At 41.4% G+C, this 17,975-nt stretch overlaps 1 protein-coding gene across 1 annotated transcript in view; it reads right to left on the bottom strand.

Moving 5' to 3' along the window:
- Positions 1-17,975, bottom strand: part of LOC118162649 (cytochrome c oxidase assembly factor 1 homolog) — a 53,722-nt gene that overhangs the window by 12,728 nt on the left and 23,019 nt on the right. The window lies entirely within an intron of this gene.

Here is a 17,975-nt window from a genome sequence, read left to right as displayed (position 1 = left end):
AAGTGGCCTAAACATGGACCTGAGCATCTCAATTCAAGGCTGGAACTATTGCCCTTGGAGTCTCCTAAAACCCCTTTGCAACACAGGCTGGTGGGAATTGAGTCGGCCTCAGCTTCAGCTTTTGTGAAAACCACCCAGGTAGTCACGGCAGTCACAGGAGGTGAGGGTAATGTCAGGGAAACCACACACAAGCACATGCTTGCATTTCACATTCTTGCTATTTGGCTAGCTCAGATGGATAGATACAACCCATCCATTGATCTCCCCAGATCCATAAGGCATCTGGGTCTGAGCCAATTTCTACACTAAGAACATGCCAGGACAAAATTCTAGAGACAGCTTGTTGACATTCACTGTCTAGAAAATACCTTCATCATTGGTACTGTGACCAAAGAGAGGTAAGTACAGCAGAAGCTATTTTGACAGGACAGTAATTTCAGTGTATTATTTTCCCCTTTTTCAAGGAAATAGTCTCAACATACTAGTTACCACATCTCCGAGAAGCAGCAACACAAGTTGTGCCCCCTTCCAGCATGTTCAGAAATACTGAAGACTTTGCATATACTATCTGCCTTCACCAAAAGCTCAGTAACTTGTAGAAAAGAAATTGCTTAATTCAGAGTCAGACCAAAAGTAGTTGTAATGTTTTTTTTTTCTCATTTGTTCTTCTCCAGCTGCGCAGAAAAGGCATATTTTGATACTTAGGGAGGTAAAACATCCTTATCAGCCAGCTTTGAAATGGTGCCCTCAGGGGTCTCCGGGTGGACTGTTTCCTAGAAAGATGTAACTTGTCTTGGTTAAAATGCTTTGAAAAGACAACAGTGTGTATGAAGAATATTACTGGCAAGCCAGAGAGATGTGCTAAGTTTATTCTTCTGCATTCACTGCTACCTAATTAACAAGGAAAGCGAAAGTGGTCAAGAGAGTGATTAAGGACTCCAAGCAGCCACCTTTTCTTTCAGTTGTATCAAATCTCCTGGGGCCACACACTACCATGCAGGTGGCTTGTTCAGTTATTACAAAGCCTAACATGGTGCCTATAGATATTTTAGTTTCATTTCCTTTTTCTCCTCTCTTGTGCACTCTCACTTACACATTTTAATGTATTTATATATCTTGTGTACTCCACTGGCACAATCTACTTCCCCATGTGCTAGAGTCTCATTCATATGGTTCCCCTGCACTATATTTCTTTTCCTCCTATCTGCCTAGCTTCAGTCCTCTACTTGTTCTCTTCCCCTGCAGACTATTGCACCGCCCAGTGCTGTGCAGGCAGAAACAGCAGTACTATCGTTCCTGTTGATCCAAGGAGCCTTCTCCTGCCATCACTCAGCTTATCCCTCTATGAAATTGTTTCCATCTTCCTAACTATGATAACAAAGTCTGGTGACTAAATCCTTTTTGCTTTTCTCCCAAGCTACAGTGATGCTGCAGCCCAGTTTCTTAAGTATCTCCTCTATGAAATGGTTTCTGTCTTCCTAACCACAGATAATAGAGGCAGATGCCAAAACTATTTCTGCTTTTCTCCCAGGTTGCAATGATGCTACACCACAGTTTCTTAAGAATTTTTGAAGGCTAGGCTTATGTGCCAGCCAGTTCAGCAACCCCTACCAGAGCATCCTCAAAGACAAATACAGCTGCTTTTGCTTTCTACTGAAAGACAAGGGATATCACAGAAAAGGGGTATGACTAGGGCATGTTATTGGAGAAGCAAGATAATTATACTTACAGTGTGACCCATTTTTGCTGTTATTAGAGCACAGCATTATAGGTTAATGCCTAATAATCTGTCATTAACATCCCTAATTGTATGTTTCTGTAATTGGATACTCTAGGTGGGAGGAAGGTGTGAATGTTCACCTTTTGTATTTTAAAGGTGAACTGCAAAGGTTTTAAGAGTAAGAACTCCTAAGTAGGGTAAATGAAAAACCTGCATCCAAAGTAGAGGGGAAAAAAAGATGGTGTTTATGCTTTTAACAGTGAGTGTTTTACCTGAGAAAACTATAGGACAGCTTTTTTGCTTCCCTGCCACTAGGAGTGAGGTCACCAGAACTGCAATCCAAGGTTCAAAAGGCTTGCTCCACTCTGTACCAGCACCTCCCCTGCTGGTGCATCATAGCCCAGCTTCCAAAAGGCCACATTAAAACAAAAAAATCTCATAAAGAAACAGCAAATCTATCCTTTCAACTGTCTCAGGAATAATATACTCTGTGCTTAAGAGGGGCTTAGCAGACGTGGACTGTCAAGCCAGAGAGCTTTTCATATTGTGATGTGTATTTTCTGTACATAGTTTCCTCGAATAGGTTCACTGAACCTGCAAGGTAAGTGATCAGTGGAGAGTACCAAACCATTTTTCATGGAAAGATCAAAGAGCTTGCAATGCCTTGGATGCGGTGGCACCTACTTAGTTCTCATGCCAGTCTATAGCCGTTTTTATGTCCAGTACATTAATTATGCCAAAGACACTAGCAAGTTCCCAAAGCCAAAAGACCGACCTACCTAGCTGTAACTCACCTAACTTTATCACAAACTCTGAGATGGGAAAAAACATCCAAATACAAGGAGTCCGCAATAACTCTCCTGGAAAAAAAGGTCATGTTTTACCATATAAAATGAAAAGGAAGTTGTCACAAAATTCCCTAGAAGTACTCCAGATGTCACTGGGCTAGGACCCGTACATGGCTACATTAGAAGTTAGTCACTGCCCGGATATTTACAGTCCCTAACTCCACTCCTGATAAGGTTTACATCTGTCTGTAGTCTTACTAACTCCAATAATACGATCCACATGCATGCAATAAATAGGCATGCAGTAGACAGTGACCTAAAGGAACCAAATGCCAAGGGAGACCGTCACAGGAAAAAAATGTTTCAGGCAGGAACATAGTATAAATCATATGATGCTTGTTCCCTTGTAATGTGCCTGCTTCCTTAAATGAAGGGGGAGAAAGATGTGATCCAGTCTGCTGTGATCAGCATGAAGTCTGATTTACGAAGCCTTTAAAAATTAACAACAGAAGTGAAAGCAGTCAATTGAGTGACTAAGGATTCAAAACAGCCCCCTTAGTCTTAAGGCCAAACATATTGTTGATATAATGCTTTTTATTACGCAGTATTATAGCAATACATATTTTTGCATATGACAAGCACCTTGCTTTTATTCATACTTCCTACTGAAAACCAACATTAAATAAAACGCTATCCCAAATTTCCCTAGATTCTCAGAAGTGGTATGTTTATTTCAGGTGCCCATCTTTACACTCTACCCAAAGGGCCTCTCCTTCAGAAAATGCTGACCCTACCCTTCTTCTGAAAGTCAAGTCCCTTTTAAATACATCAGATCAACACTTAAAGCCTAAGGCTTTGAGAAAAACTAATTACTTTTGAACATCTTGGACACCTGGATCATTTCCAGAAGTTGGTCCTTGCCCATATGAGTAGAACTGGTTCAGTATCAGCTAAATCTGTTAACGCAAATTAAGATCTGGGAAAAAAATAACCTCAAATACTCATGACATTTTAATAAGTGTTGAACACCAGAAACAGCAGAAGGCCAATGGGGATTCTGACCTAAAAACACTCTGTTCTGAGACAAAAAAAAAAAAAAAAAAAAAAAAAAAAGCTATGATGGGAACCATTAAAAATAAAGAAAGAAAAAAAACAACCTGTGGTACTTAAGGGTGTCCATTCAGACAGACCTAGCTTGTTAGCTTGTTAACTTGCGTACAGAGCTATGTGACATAAAGATGGAGAGAGCAAAAGGGTAAAAGAAGTGGTGGAGCCTGGCACACATAAAATCTGGTGTCAGACCTCTAACTTGATCTAAGGAATAGATTTTGATTTATCCATCCACCTCTGGAAAAATAAAAAGGTATGCTGGATGTTGACAAATCAGTTGGGAGTGAATCAGCTTCTCTTCCAAAAATGAGTCAAGAGGAATTAGAGAGAACAGCTGACTGCAATCCGTATTTTCCTCCTCAGAACACGTGTGGGAAAAAAAAAAAAAAAAAAAAAAAAAAAAGAGGGAAAAATGACTCTCTTTTTAATGGTTGAAGTGATTTTATTCACTACATCTCAGGTCCTTTTGTAGGACCTACTAGGGAGGACAGAGATTTTTCATTTTGCAGAGCTATGGCAGAAGAACCCGGAATGGCTTCACAGGAAGCCTGTGCCAGGTTGAGCACTTGGTTTCCAGTGACCGAGGCTGTGCCTGCACCATCCTCTCTTTTAGGCTAAAACACACCAGCCTAGACACATTCTGCAAAACGCCAGGGCTGTTTCCCATAGCAAACCTACTTTTAGGGATATGGAGACGAGCTTCTTCTACAGAGCTAGAACATAGGGCTTGGCCTAGCAATGAGGTGTCACAGTCTGGGAACTGGACGAAAGCACAAACCACACATTTACAACAGCCAATACCTATACAGGCCTGTTGTTTCCTAAAAGTGCTGGGATCTTTGAAAATTAGGCTGCTTTCTGGTACTTTTAAGACACGCCCTCACTGGTAGCTTTCAAAGAGGACTGCTAACAACATTCATTATTTCCTCATAAATTATTGCTACAATAAATAGCAATACTTATTGCTACTTTTTTTTTTAAGATACTTTTTTTGGTGGTGTTTTAAGCATTTGCTCATCACGTGCTAGATTACCAAGGGCTAAATGTAATTAACTTTGACAAATATGGCATACATGAAACACACAGGTGTGCTGTGAACCATGAGAAAAGAGAATAGGATCTGCTAGCTGGGAATCACAGCTGCTAATAATACTGGCAGGAATCCATGCCCACAGACTTCCTAAATTGCAGGCTGTACAGGAAAGACTTTGTCTTTGACCACAACACACAATTTTTTCCATTTGTTTTTGTTTTCTTTTCTCATTGCAAGCTACTCAGCTCTTTCTTTGTGGGAATTAGGAAGAGTGATAAAGAGATGCCATCACTTTTATAAAATGTTACTCCCAGAGATCTCTTCCCAGATAGAAAAAGCCTCTAACTCTGCGTGACTTTTAATTTATCTGTGCCTTTTGTGGTTCATATGACAGCAGTGCAGGCAAAGTAGAAGACAGTGCTCCCGGGTTTCATAAGCTGCTCAGGGACTGACTCACTGCATCACTGTGGCTAAAACCATAAACTTTGGGTGTCTCAATTCACACTTGCAAAAATAAGTGACTAAATACTTCCTGGTTCCTACTTTGCTGGAAGATAGTGACACTTAAATGACGGCAAAATGCTCTGACCGCCTAAGATACAGCGTTACTTAGGTATGAAATTGCCCAGGTGAAACTGCAGCATGTGAAGCGGCACGACAACGTGCTCCAGAAAAGGTATTTTGCAGCCTGGCACAGGGTGTGTTGTCAGACTAGCAGAATAATTACAGCAGCCGCAGTTGGCACTTATTATAAAATTAAAGAAGCCGTCATTAATAATCTGTGACTACCTGCCTTATAGTATTCTTCAGTCAACAGGCATGAGAGTGAGGGGGTGGAGGAAACCGTCACGCCTGCTAAGTCACCGTAGAAGGCCGATACCCTTATTTTTCATCACTTTGTAATCTGCTGGTTTACTTCCTCCTGGTGGCTCTTCTGACTGGCTCTTCTCTCACTGCTCACTCTCACACGGTCTTCCAACCAAAGGAAGGCAAGGATCTTTGCCAGGGAAGCGAGCAGTCTTATCTGCAGCAGAGAGGCCCAGCAAAACGCGGCCCTTGCTCTGCTGTCCCAGCCTGGTGGAGAAAGATCTCCCCCCTGGGGCCATGTTCCCTGGCCTGGGCTGCCCATCGGGCCTCCTCCACCTCTCCTTTGAACGTGTCTCCTCAGCACGCTCTCCTGCTTCTCAAGACCATTTTGTCCGCCACACACCTCTCCCCATTTATACCACACCAGGGCTTGTCCTCTCACATCTCGCTCCTTGCCTTCTGCGTTTGGGCAGATGGTTGAAGGAGAAGAGAAAAGCAACTTGTTTCCTCGCTCCCTCAGACACACGCTCTCCAGAGCAGATAGATGCCTTAAAGTCAGATACAGGGCATCAATTCATCTTTTGGGTTCAGCTGTAGTGTATAAAGCATTCGCTGGCTCTGGTCTAATGCTTTTTGACATTGTCAGACCCCCTTCAGTGAACTACTGCCTTGTAACCAACTTGACAGCAAGTATTGTTCTACATTTATTAATACCGTACGTGCTATCTTCAAACTGACATGTTCCAAGGCCAGGCATCAGCTGTGTTCAGCTCTGGCTTGAAAAAAAAGTATTCAGACAACAGCACAGACCTCCTGCTGCTAATAAGTAAATAAATAAATACATGCCTTCACCATGCTGCTGCCACATCTTTTTACCCTTTCCACCTATAATTAGCAATTTTTTTTTTGCTTGTGGTTTCAAAATTTCAAGTACCCACTTCCCTGCAACCTCCCCTTTTCAGCTTCTTTAGGATTTTTTTCTTTTCTTTTCTTTTCTTTTCTTTTCTTTTCTTTTCTTTTCTTTTCTTTTCTTTTTTTTTCTTTTTTTTTTTTTTTTTTTTTTTTTTTTTTTTTTTCCCAGCCTTCTTTCAATTTGATCTTTCTCTCTTTTTTGGATGCAAACCTAAAATCCAGAAACTTGAATCTACACAAAAGTTAATTAACTTCAGAAAATGTTTCTCCTCTCCTCTCCTTTTTATTTTTATTTTTCAGAATGTATTTTGTTACTATAGCCACTATAATTTTCTATTATTTTTAAAACGTTCAGCTTAGTGGGTTATGTTTACTCAGTCAATAAGCTGATGATGCCCATGACAGGACCAGAAGTGTTTGGTTAGCAGCAGGGAGGAAAAAAAATCAATAACTCCAAGCATTTGGCAGCTTTGTGGGCAGGAAATCATATGTATTCTCTGGTTTAAATCAATGACCTTCTTTTCTTTGCTGTTCCAACAGGAAATTATAAACTCTGTGAACATTATTTGCATAGTGCCTTCTGCAATACACTTGTATATGCTTGGGCAGAGCAATATGTTAACCCCAGCAGTGCTTCCCTGAGGTCTGTTAGACAAACGCAGGCACTTTAGCTTGGAGTATTCCAGCTGCAGGCACTTGTATTTTTAGAAGTAGAGGCAGAATTGAGCACAATGCAAGATGAGCTCCATCTCCACTTCCAACGGCACCATCAAAAAATGAAGGCATTATTATCTGATAACAGCATAGTTTACTGCAGAAGTATGAAAAAAAGAAAAGAAAAAAAAAAAAACATCTTGCCAAGATGTTGTATCTTCAGTATGATGGACAGAAACTTGTCACTTACTTTACATTAGAGTTGCAATGGTGCCTTTGTGTCTTTTTTGCCATGGTTACCCTAGCGTGCCAGGTAAGGTTTGAAAACACTGCAGCTTTGCTTGAACTCTGCTTAGACTACAGACTTCATGCTTATGGAAGTCTCAGTCTCCCCTATCCTAATGCACCTAAGGAAGAGAAAAGAAATTGCCAACTTGTTTTGCCATGATCTTATTCCCACAGATGGGAAACTGGTCCAAGAAGGTGAAGTTGTGAGAAAAGGCAGTGGTACGCCCGGCATTTAGCTAGCTGTCTGACTTCTGATGCTCACCACTGCACCAAGTCCATGGTGGCTTAAGAGAGCCAGCATTCAAGAAGACAAGCTTGTCTTACAAGTTGGAGAAGATGTGCAACCCTTCCCTTTTTTCTTTCCTCCCTCCTTCGCCCCCCCCCCCTTTTTTCCCCTCCAGTGAGATCACAGCATAGCCCCAAAGCCTGGGACACTTGTTCATGCCCAAAATTTACTGTTGCAGTTCCTGGGCCTAAGCAAACCCTTTATATGCTTATCTTCATCCTCTGCAGGAGACTGACGTGGCGTATTGATCCAAAAAAACATGTTTATAACCCCAGAAACCACTACAGCCTCAGTAGTCTGGACTGAAATTAAATGTCATAAAATGCAGACATCCATATTCGTCCGTTTTGTTTTTCCACACGACAAATCCTATCGTGGTAGTTCTCAACATCATTCCCATGCTCCCAGTGCCATTGGCATAAAGCAGCAGTCACGAGGTGATACCTAAAGTAGTTCTTTCACAGCTCACCCTCCCTAAAAGAGAAGGATAGTAATACTGCTTCAAGTAGTTTAATTGGAAGCAATATGTAATTCTGGTACTCCTGTTTTTTTCCTACTAATTTGTCAAATGTAAGGTTGCCCATTCTGACCACACCACACTTTCTCCTTCCCACCTCAAAGCAGGGATCAAGGGATATCTAGAGCACATTGCACAGGATGGCCTTGGAATACCTCCAGGGAGGAAGACTCCACACATGCTGGGCAAGTCCAGTGCTCAGTCACGCTCACAGTAGAGAAGCGCTTCCTAATGTTCACACTGAACCTCTTGTGTTTCAGTTTGTGCCCACCGCCTCATGTCCTGGCACTGGAAACCACCAACAAGAGCCTGGCTCCTTTTTCACACACCCCCTACAGATATTTATAGACATTGATAAGATCCTCCAAGCTTTCATTTTTCCAAGCTGAACAATCCCAGAAAGCAGAATACTAAAGCAAAGGATGAATTAGGTTGTTAATGTTCAGTTGACTTACTTCTACTGAGTGGTTCAAAAGCAAATGTGCCTTTCTTTCCCTGCTGCTTTTCCTCCCCTCCCCATGGATACGTGTCCCAAAGTGTCATGCTGTCACCATTCCCTGTTGAGCACCACACACCTGGAGTCTTTCCACGTCACAACAAGAAATGCTTTAATCTGGAGAGCAGTGCAAATAGAATAGCTCACTCCAGAACTACGAACTGGTCTGGTTAGTTTTAGGCCTTGGACTAACTGTGAGTAATTTATGATTACATCCGAATAAAATATAATCAGAAACTGTGGAGTGATAGTGGTGTATGTACAAAGAGGAGTGGATATTCTTCTCGTGGGAAGAGTGTCCAGGGATGCTCCTGTTACACATGGGAAAGTATAGCACATAACCCCAGTCTCTTGAGGCTGTCAAAGGTGTGCTATGTGTCTAATTCATTTCACTAATACAAGACAAGACACTTCCATAATGGAAAAAATGAGCTTCCTAGATATTTTTTTTTAATGTTATCTTCTTAAGACTGTATATTCTCCAGTATGCAGAATACTGGTACAGAATAAAAAATGCTGATAGACCCAAAAGCTTAGCTTCAAAACAGAAGCTTGTGGATTATAATTTTGTTTTAATATATAAATAAAAGTCATGGTCTTCAAGGTTTTTCCCCAGAAGTCAACCATGTGTTTTATGTGGTCTCTGTTTACAAAAAAAGCAAATGTAATTCTTTCACGGGAAAAAACAACAACAAAAAAACCACTAGTCTACACCACAGGAAAAGGCAATTTCACCCTGTAGTGTTCAAGAGTACGTAAATGGAAATTTAGCTCAAAAATTCTGTGCTGAGCCTGAGATTTAGCAGTCAGCTCTGTTTTTGCATTGGTCTTAAATGTACTGCTGCATTTGTACTGTATTGAACGGGATAGCAAGATTCATTCTCTTTTATTGAGTTTTACACAGGGAATGACTTCGCTGAGTTCAGTAGAGTTATTCTTGATTTATACCATTATAAGCAAGATTAAAGCCAGACTAGGAATGTATGTCAAAATGACAGTGTTCACATTTGTATTTAGTCTTTGTTAAATTAAACATTTGGAATAAAATGCACTATTCGCTGCTCTTGCCACTGTGAAATGGCCTGATGTATTGTTTTTTTAAGCTTTATAACATTGGTAATGAGGACCCATACTCTTCCAAACTTACTCTACTCATGTGACACTTCTTAAGTGTACATCTAATCATTTAAAATGAGGTATGACTTGCTATCAGAGAAACTAAGATTGGACAGCTTACCCTGTGGATGTACAAACAATAAGATAGCAAAACTGGCTGATAGATACACAGAGCTAAAACTTACCAGGTCCACTCCTCTGCCCAAGGTTGGCACAGATAAGGAGAAAAACTTCCTTTGCCTGCCCTCTACATTGCAATCCACTAGGTACACCCTCAAGTGTCTTATTTGCTCTTCTTCATTTGTGTTGGCCACTCCTTTCTAACAGGCCATTCTCCTCCACCCAGTACGAGAGGCTAGGCAAGCCAATGGTGCGCTACTCGGGCTTGGAAGTTCCTATAAGCACAGGATTTTCCCCTGGGGATGTTTTGTCTGGGCCTTTTTATGATGCAAAGGTCTTACTGGAAGAAAGAACTGGCCCTACGAGGTCTGGGTGCCTTGCTGAGAGATGCATACTAGTTAGCATATACAATACCCACTGCTGGTAGGGAAAGTAAGAAGAAAACCAAACATTCTTAGCTTCCGAGCAAGCTGTGCTCCTCTGACTGTGTTTCTCCCCAAATCAGCTCGATAACTACGATTCTGTATGTGCCATTTGTGCTTTATGGGACTGAGAGTCTAAGCCAGCTTACTGGTGAAAGTAACAACTTGCTCATTAAATATTAATGGCAATGTTTTAATTAGTCCCAGGATTCTGGTAGAAAGCTAAGCCCTTCCTTCAATAACCAGCACTTATAGATGCAGTAAGTGTTAATAACCTAATAGGAAGCAAGCTAGGCAGGCCTACATTCCATCACCCAGAAAATGGATTTCAGGTAGCTTTTGAAGGATTGTTCATGCTCTAAACCAAGGGGGAAAAAAAAGGAAGGAAGAAAAAAAAAGAGGGCTGGTTTTTAATACGAGGAGTTGGGCTGTTCGCAGCACTTAGCACTGAAGCCCCATCCTGTTGTTTCCTTTATCTCTCAGATGTGATGGTTAGTGTGCTTCCTGCTATACAGTTTGAACCTAAAAATGTCACCTGGTTTAGGGCTGGGGAGGGGAAGAAATTCAAATCAGACCAACAACTATTCTCAGACTTTTAGCAACTGTGCTCCAAAAGACGAAACATAAGAAATCATGAAAGATTTAAACAGCTTTGCTACTGACACGAGCTTTTCAAGCCACAAATGGACTTTTATAAAAAGAAGCAGGAGTATGCATGGGGATTATGCAGGAATGGGAATGGGCTGCGCATGTGAGTGTAACACCAGAAAGGATTTGGTGGGAACAGCAAAGGAATGAAGTTTTATCAAATCCTGGCCTAAAGGGCAACTTGAGCAACCAGATGGTTTTCATCTCTATGCAAAATGGAAGCAGCCAGTTTCACTGCCCTTCCTCCCCCAGCTCACCAGTCACCAGGGTTTAAGCTGGGAGAAACTTTCTCTTTACAGAGCCCAGTACATTGCATGGACAACCCAAGATGAGGTTTTTGAAACATTATCTCTAGGGACAGAGAACTTTCATTTTGGTAGGTAATAACTTCTGATCCTGTTTTTCTTCCCTAGTTCAAAAAATAAAAAATAGAGAGAGTCTGAAACTTTATTCGCTCAAGTAACTGGCCAGCTTAGGCGTCTTCCATACTTTCCAGTTTAGGAAGTAAAATGAAATTGCACAAAGAAACCTTAGGCTTTTATCATGGCCAAGAAGCAAGACAGTTTTCGGTTGTAGGCAGGGCTTTACCAGAGATCCACTGCAGTTTTCTGGATGCGGTGCTGCTGTAACTGAGGGAATTCTTGAAATACAACCCAACTTCAGCAGTGTACTAACAAGACCCCATTTAGTGCAACAGGGAGAGATCTAGCAATATGAGTGTCAGCTACACAGCATCATGCTCTAGAGATGTTTCCCCTGGTGTGGTCTAAATTAATTGTATGATAGGCTGATAACTATAATTATTTTAAGCTCAGTTGTGCAGTGGATGCAGACTTCTGAGGCTTGACTTACTGTATTCAGACTGAAGGTTGATGCCTATAGCATAATTTTCAGGCAGCTAAGGAAGCAGAGAGTGTTATTTGTTCCATACAACACTCTGCATAAGAACTGGCTTTTTGGTGCCACTCCTCAAAACTGGCTCAAGATCACTATCACTTGGGAGCCCCAATCAAGCTAAAAAGCTATTACGATAGCTCTTATCCAGACTCCACCTACAACAACAGAGAAAATGCAAAGAACTGGGTATTTAATAGAGGGAGAGGAAGAACATTCAGACCATTCTTAGGGATCCAGCAGTCATTTGCCTTCCTGCTCCAAGACAAGTTCTAGTACTGTCAGTTCTACTACTTGTGTTTTCCTTGTAACCAATTTACAGTAAAGCAAGTGAGGTGTTGAGATGACATCAGACATAACAAGCTCATTAGGGATCTTCTGCAGCTTTGCCATGCATTCTTTTCCATTAAGCCACGTCTACTGGCTGTCTGAACAGTGACAGCAATATTTGTGAAAAACAGGTAATAGACCAAGTATTTAAGTCCTACAGACAAACATAGATTTCATAACGGACATTTTTCCTGTACAACTCTTCCTCTGTTGGCAATATAGAATAAACCTATGATAGTTCATATACCATGACCTCTGGTTTGCCTGTTAATCTAATTTTTATGAACTAGCCTACCTGAAAACAGATGAAGTCATTTCTCAGTCCCTGTACCTGCAGCATGTTGCTCCGTACATATAGCAGAAGGAACACAACCGAGGAGCTAGCAGTTTTGAAGATAAAAAGTTTCATGCTGTAGCCAAGATATTTAAACCAGTAAGTTCTGTGAGAAGCGGAATAAGAAACCCAGTGATCCTCCAGATTTGGGCTTCCTGGATTCTCCAAAGCCAGCTGAGGGCTCAGTTCCCTGTGGCCTCTCCTTTGTGGAAGAGATCAAGAGTCTTTTCATTATCCAGCCACCTGCTTCCATAAAATTCTTAATGCCTTCAGTATCTTGAAGACCCCGTGCCTCTCTGTTAGATCTGGTTATAACAGAGTAGGAGGTTCCCAAATGCTATATCCATGTATGTGTACACATGCACAATGTACACAAAAAGAGCAGTCGTTTAAGTATCATTTACTTAAGAAAGCTAACTAGAATATGTGAGAATCAGCTAATACAAAGCCAGGTCATTTTCAAGATAGCTGCCAAAAAATTGTTGTGGGCTTTTAACAGGATTGCATACCATGGCATCCCAACAGCAACCTCTTAAGTACTCCCAGTATGCAAGATTTAATGTTACAATATCACCATAAACCTTCCCAACAGAAATGAGACTTTCATCCATTGGTTGCTCAGCCTTAATTAATAGGACACTATTCAATTAAGCCCCAACAGCATCTTTTGAAAAGAAGTTTTATGCCTACTATATTTCTTTTGAACAAAACAACCTGACCAGCTGTATTCCCAGCTGTAGGTTTTGTTTCTCCTTGTCCTCTGGCAGCCACAGCTACTTAGAAAGAGAGTGAGTTATGTCAACTACTAGTATTTTCTACAGTACATATTACATCACCTTCCCCGAGAAACATGTCTGAGCAGATCCCTTTTTCTTGCTTTCGTCTTTCAGAATGTCCTTCACATTCCTCTTTCAATATTTGTTGTTCCTCTTTGTGGAAGCTCAGTTGCTGGCATTTTAAGGAAAGGTTACATAGCAAAAGGGTCATTACCAGAGGTTTTTTCTCCCCCATCCGGTGCTCCTAGGGAGAAAACTGTAGGGCATGGCACCTTTAGAGAAAGGTTCTTCTTTAGAAAAACCTACAGCATTTATTGCTGGTTTCAGAACAAGAAAAGGAATTTGGAGCATAAATTACATTGTCCATTTTTATTCTAACAAGTGAAGAAGTAAGGAGGAAAAAGAGCAAAAGACAAAATGAAGCAAGGACAACAAATTCATTATGCTCTCTTGCAAGCAGAATACCAGATCCCTAGGTTTTACCCTCATCACCAATACTTAGGCAACCGTGCCCCTGACCAAATTGCTCCATGTCTTGCTTCTTTACAAGTCCTTGTCCTCATGAAATGGCCTCGGAAGTCAACAGTCATATGCCTTTCAAAATGCCCTCTAGACAATATGTACCACAGCCAACTGAAGTGGCTGGGAGTCTGCCCAGTTCGAGTCCAGGCTTCAAACCAGGCAATGTAAGAATGAAGGATGTTAAGTCTGGGGACAGGATTTAGAATAAACTCGGAATGCAGCCTACAAGAAAAAGAAAGGAAGGTAGACACTTCCAGCCTTAGATGTATAAGCGTGGAAGGGCTTAAGATACACGCTCTCTAGTGTGAATGCATACAAACACAAGTGTGAGTTGGCATGTGAGATGGCTGCTTTCTGCTTGTTTATGCGGGTTCTTTTACAGGCCCTCACTCCAGCAAGGCAGTGTGCACAGTAAACTAATGTGGTCTGTTACAGGGAGTCAGCTGAAAAGCCTGGTGAGGATGCTTATTTGAACTACAGCTAAATGGCTGAACATGGAGTTGGGACGTATCTTCTATTCAAAAGCAGCTCTACACTTCTAAACACGGTGGCTCCCACATGATCTCTTTGAGCTGTTACAGTCTTTCTATACAAACAACAGAGAAAGAAAACTAATTCCCAATCTGGGAAGGGAAACTCTACTAAGCGAATGCTGTTAGCAATGGCAAGCATATGTTCCTGGCCTGTCTGAGGGCCCACTGAGGTCAAACAAAACCTTTTCATTAACTGCAGTGGAGTCTCTATTACACTCTATTTGCATGATCTGTTTAGGATTAAGCATTTCTTGAAAAACACACTGCTTTTAGACCCAAAGCATCTTTCACACCACAGGACTTGATAACGCTTCGGTTCAGCAAAATGCTGAAAAATCTGTGTCATGTTTAACATGAAGGTTATCTGAAGCACCCCGTACCCTGCAGCCCCGTACCCTCCCTGGGCTTCTGTTTCTTAAAGGATCTGTGAAAAACAACAGAAAAAAAAGCAAGCTATTTTGTGCAGACTTAAATTTAGTACAAATAGGTCAATGTCTTTACTGGAAAACTTCTAAAGGGACTCATAAATTAAAAAAAAAAAAAATAAGATTAAAAACCACTGCACTACAACAGTAAAATCATCTAAAAATTAGTTTATTCCTTTTAGGATCAGTAATCAGGGCAGATAACTAAAGCAATAGATAATAAAATAGCCAAGCAATGGGTACATAGTTAATGTATCAGCATGCTGTTGATGGTATATAAAAAATGCTAAAAGAACAGGAAATTATTAAAGCAGAAGGCAATACTTCATTTATTACTCAGCTGGGCTTGCTGCTTAGGAAGTCACTAATACCTGTTCATAATGAATACTAGAAGGGAATACAGGCAGAAACTTGTCTGTTACCCAAAGGAGTATGACTGGTGCTGAATGTTTCTCTTACTAATCTTTCTTAGAGCCTGAACTTCACTTCAAGAAAGGCAAGATTATTTGAGAGGTTCCGTTTTCATGCTTAATTGCAGAATCAGACATTTGTTTTGAGCAGAAAAAAACATGAAAGAATAATAAAGCCCAGAGCAACTGTTCTGAATTTGGTCTGCAGACCTGCGAGTCGAGTGTCAGATTGTGAATGTCCTTCTCTTTTCTGGGAGATAGATAAGAAAATTAAAAGAAAAAAAAAAAAAAAAAAAAAAAAAAAAAAGAGGTCCAGCCCTCCAGACCAAAGTATTCTGTTCTTGTTCCAATTGACCTGTCTGGAGAAATTCCAGAGAATTTTGTCACTGGCCTCCATGTATGCAGAAAGGCTTCTGTGTGTGTAGAACAGCACCAGGAGAACAGATGGGGAGATCAGGTAAGAAGGGGCCATATCAGAACTAGAACTAGCAGATACAATATAGGATCCCTGGCATGTCTAGACTGCTCCATGGTCACACTGTGACCCCCCTTGTTTCTTTTTACAGAAACCACTCTCGGGATTGCACGACTACTTAGATGGGAGCCTTAGATGAACAGGCAGCTGCCTCGTGCCAACCGATTGGGAAATGTTAGGCACGAGGTGTGTCTACCAAAAGATCTGAATCAGGATTGCAATGCCCAACTCTGAGGCCTGAAGTAAGTAGGCAATGTCAATCCAGGCCATCCATTCCCCTTCCTGAAATGCCAAAGTTGAAGATTTTCCCACTTTCCTTTTCAGTTGCAACAGATCTATGATGGAAAAGGATGATACGCTTAATTTTTCAAGCACCAAAAATGCCACAAAGAGCGCTTCAGGTAAATGCCGATGAGGAGCACTTGAGGAACATAGAGAAGCCCCATGAAGGAGGAATTGCTATCAAAGGTAAAACCCATTGGTTTAGTAACAGTCTGGAAGCTGTAGCTTCTACAAAGAAAAGGTGGATTTGAGACAAACAAAAGCACGTGAAAGAGAAAGGGAATTTCTGACCATACTTTCTCCCACACAGATCCTGACCTTCTTTTTACCCCTTTCTCTCCTCCCACTCCATCCCCCATCCTCTTGCCCTTTTGTAAAATCCAAAATAGCATTGATCGTGTTACTACTACTGATCATTTGTCAAAGATTTGTCTCCTCCCTCTTGGTATGAGCTAATCTTTCCCAGCAAGCCTTCTGGGGAGATGAGTCAGTGGCACAAAGAACTGACATATTGGATGTGGTATTTATTTTCTTCTGCTTTTTTCAAGCATGGCAGTATCCAACATCTACAAGCAAACAGGGAGCAGTAAGCAAACATACTACAGCTGGGAGCTCTGAGGATAACGTCCGCAAAACCTGCAGCTTCCAGTAAGAGCCATGTATTTTTTCATACTCTTTTTTTTTTTTTTTTTTTTTTATTTTTTGTTACAGGGGATTGCAGGATGTTTACTCAGCTACACACTGTGTTAAAAGTTGCAACATTCATCTTTAAACATTAATTATCAAGGCATGATTGCTTCAAAAATTCACTGCCTGAGGCCAGGGCCTAGGAAGTGGAAAATGTAATTTCAGAAAGAGATGAGAACAAATGTTGAGCCTTTTAATTGCAGGTTTGTACAAATGACTAACAGTAAAGCAAAGATTGTTTGGATGTATTTGTTGTTCTCAATGGTGAATTCAAAGCCCAACAGAGAGTTGCCTAGGGTTTCATTTCTGCTTTTCTTTTTATAAAAGTCAGGAAAGCTAGTGAATTTCAGAGAGGTGGGGGAAGTACATATTTAAAAATCCAGTAAAATCTTTTAACTAGACTTAAGAGAGAGAGAAAGAGCAAGCTAAACAATGTGTGCAAACTCAAGCAATAGTTGCTGGGCAGTTACTGTGCTCATTTTGAGTTTCATTTTGGAATGAAGACTGCAGTGATTCTCAGCACCTATCTCCAACTCCTTCAATTTTACATAAATCTATCTGGAATTACCAACAGTACAACAACGGATCAGGTTTGTTTCGTAACATGTGGCAACATGAGATTCTGTGGGGCTGTTTCTCAATACTGCTGTATCGGATGCCCCAACCTGAAGTGGACAGAACCATTGCAGCAGCAATGGCTGTTGTCCGTGTTCATCTCCACCCTTCTGACCTCGTTGCTGGCAGACTGGGGACAGCCCTCTGTGAGCACCTTTGCAGGGCACCAGAGGCACTTCTTGTCCCACCAGGGTAGAGAACTCGCTCAGCCTGACCCCCATCACCTCAGGCCATGCCTGGGAGCACACAGCTGGTGGGAGATGTAGCTCACGGTATGATAGGCCTGAGGCTTGTTTCTGTGTGACCACAGGAGAGCCCACAAGGACAGTGCCTGTGATGGGTGTAGTTACACACTGAAGCCTAGAGGCCGAAGAGACTTCTGATTGTGACACTCAGCTTTTCTAATGCTGACATCCACCAGGAACCTCCAGTTCTGTTTCTGGGTGTGCTCAGAAGCACTTCTGACCTCATAGCACTAAACGGCTTGGTGCCCGCCTCCCTAGGATTGAGAAACAGCATGTCACTTGGCTACCTGAAGGGCCTGATCCACTAGGTGTATCAAAAACATGCCTAACCCATCATTTTTCATCCAGAGGAGTGGAGAGAAGAAAAGAAGATGGTTGTGGTGACAGCATTTGCATCCCAGCTCCTCTCCCTACTTGTGTCTAACAGTTTTGTACTGAAAGCTTTCTCCCCATGATCTGGGAGATCTAGTTTCAACACACTCCATGAATCTTACTGATTCAGTCTGTACCCTCCTGTTAAATGAGGAATA

This window comes from Oxyura jamaicensis, chromosome 2 (assembly GCF_011077185.1).
Source record: "Oxyura jamaicensis isolate SHBP4307 breed ruddy duck chromosome 2, BPBGC_Ojam_1.0, whole genome shotgun sequence".
In the NCBI taxonomy this organism is placed as follows: domain Eukaryota; kingdom Metazoa; phylum Chordata; class Aves; order Anseriformes; family Anatidae; genus Oxyura; species Oxyura jamaicensis.
This window is presented reverse-complemented; position numbering and strand designations above follow the sequence as displayed.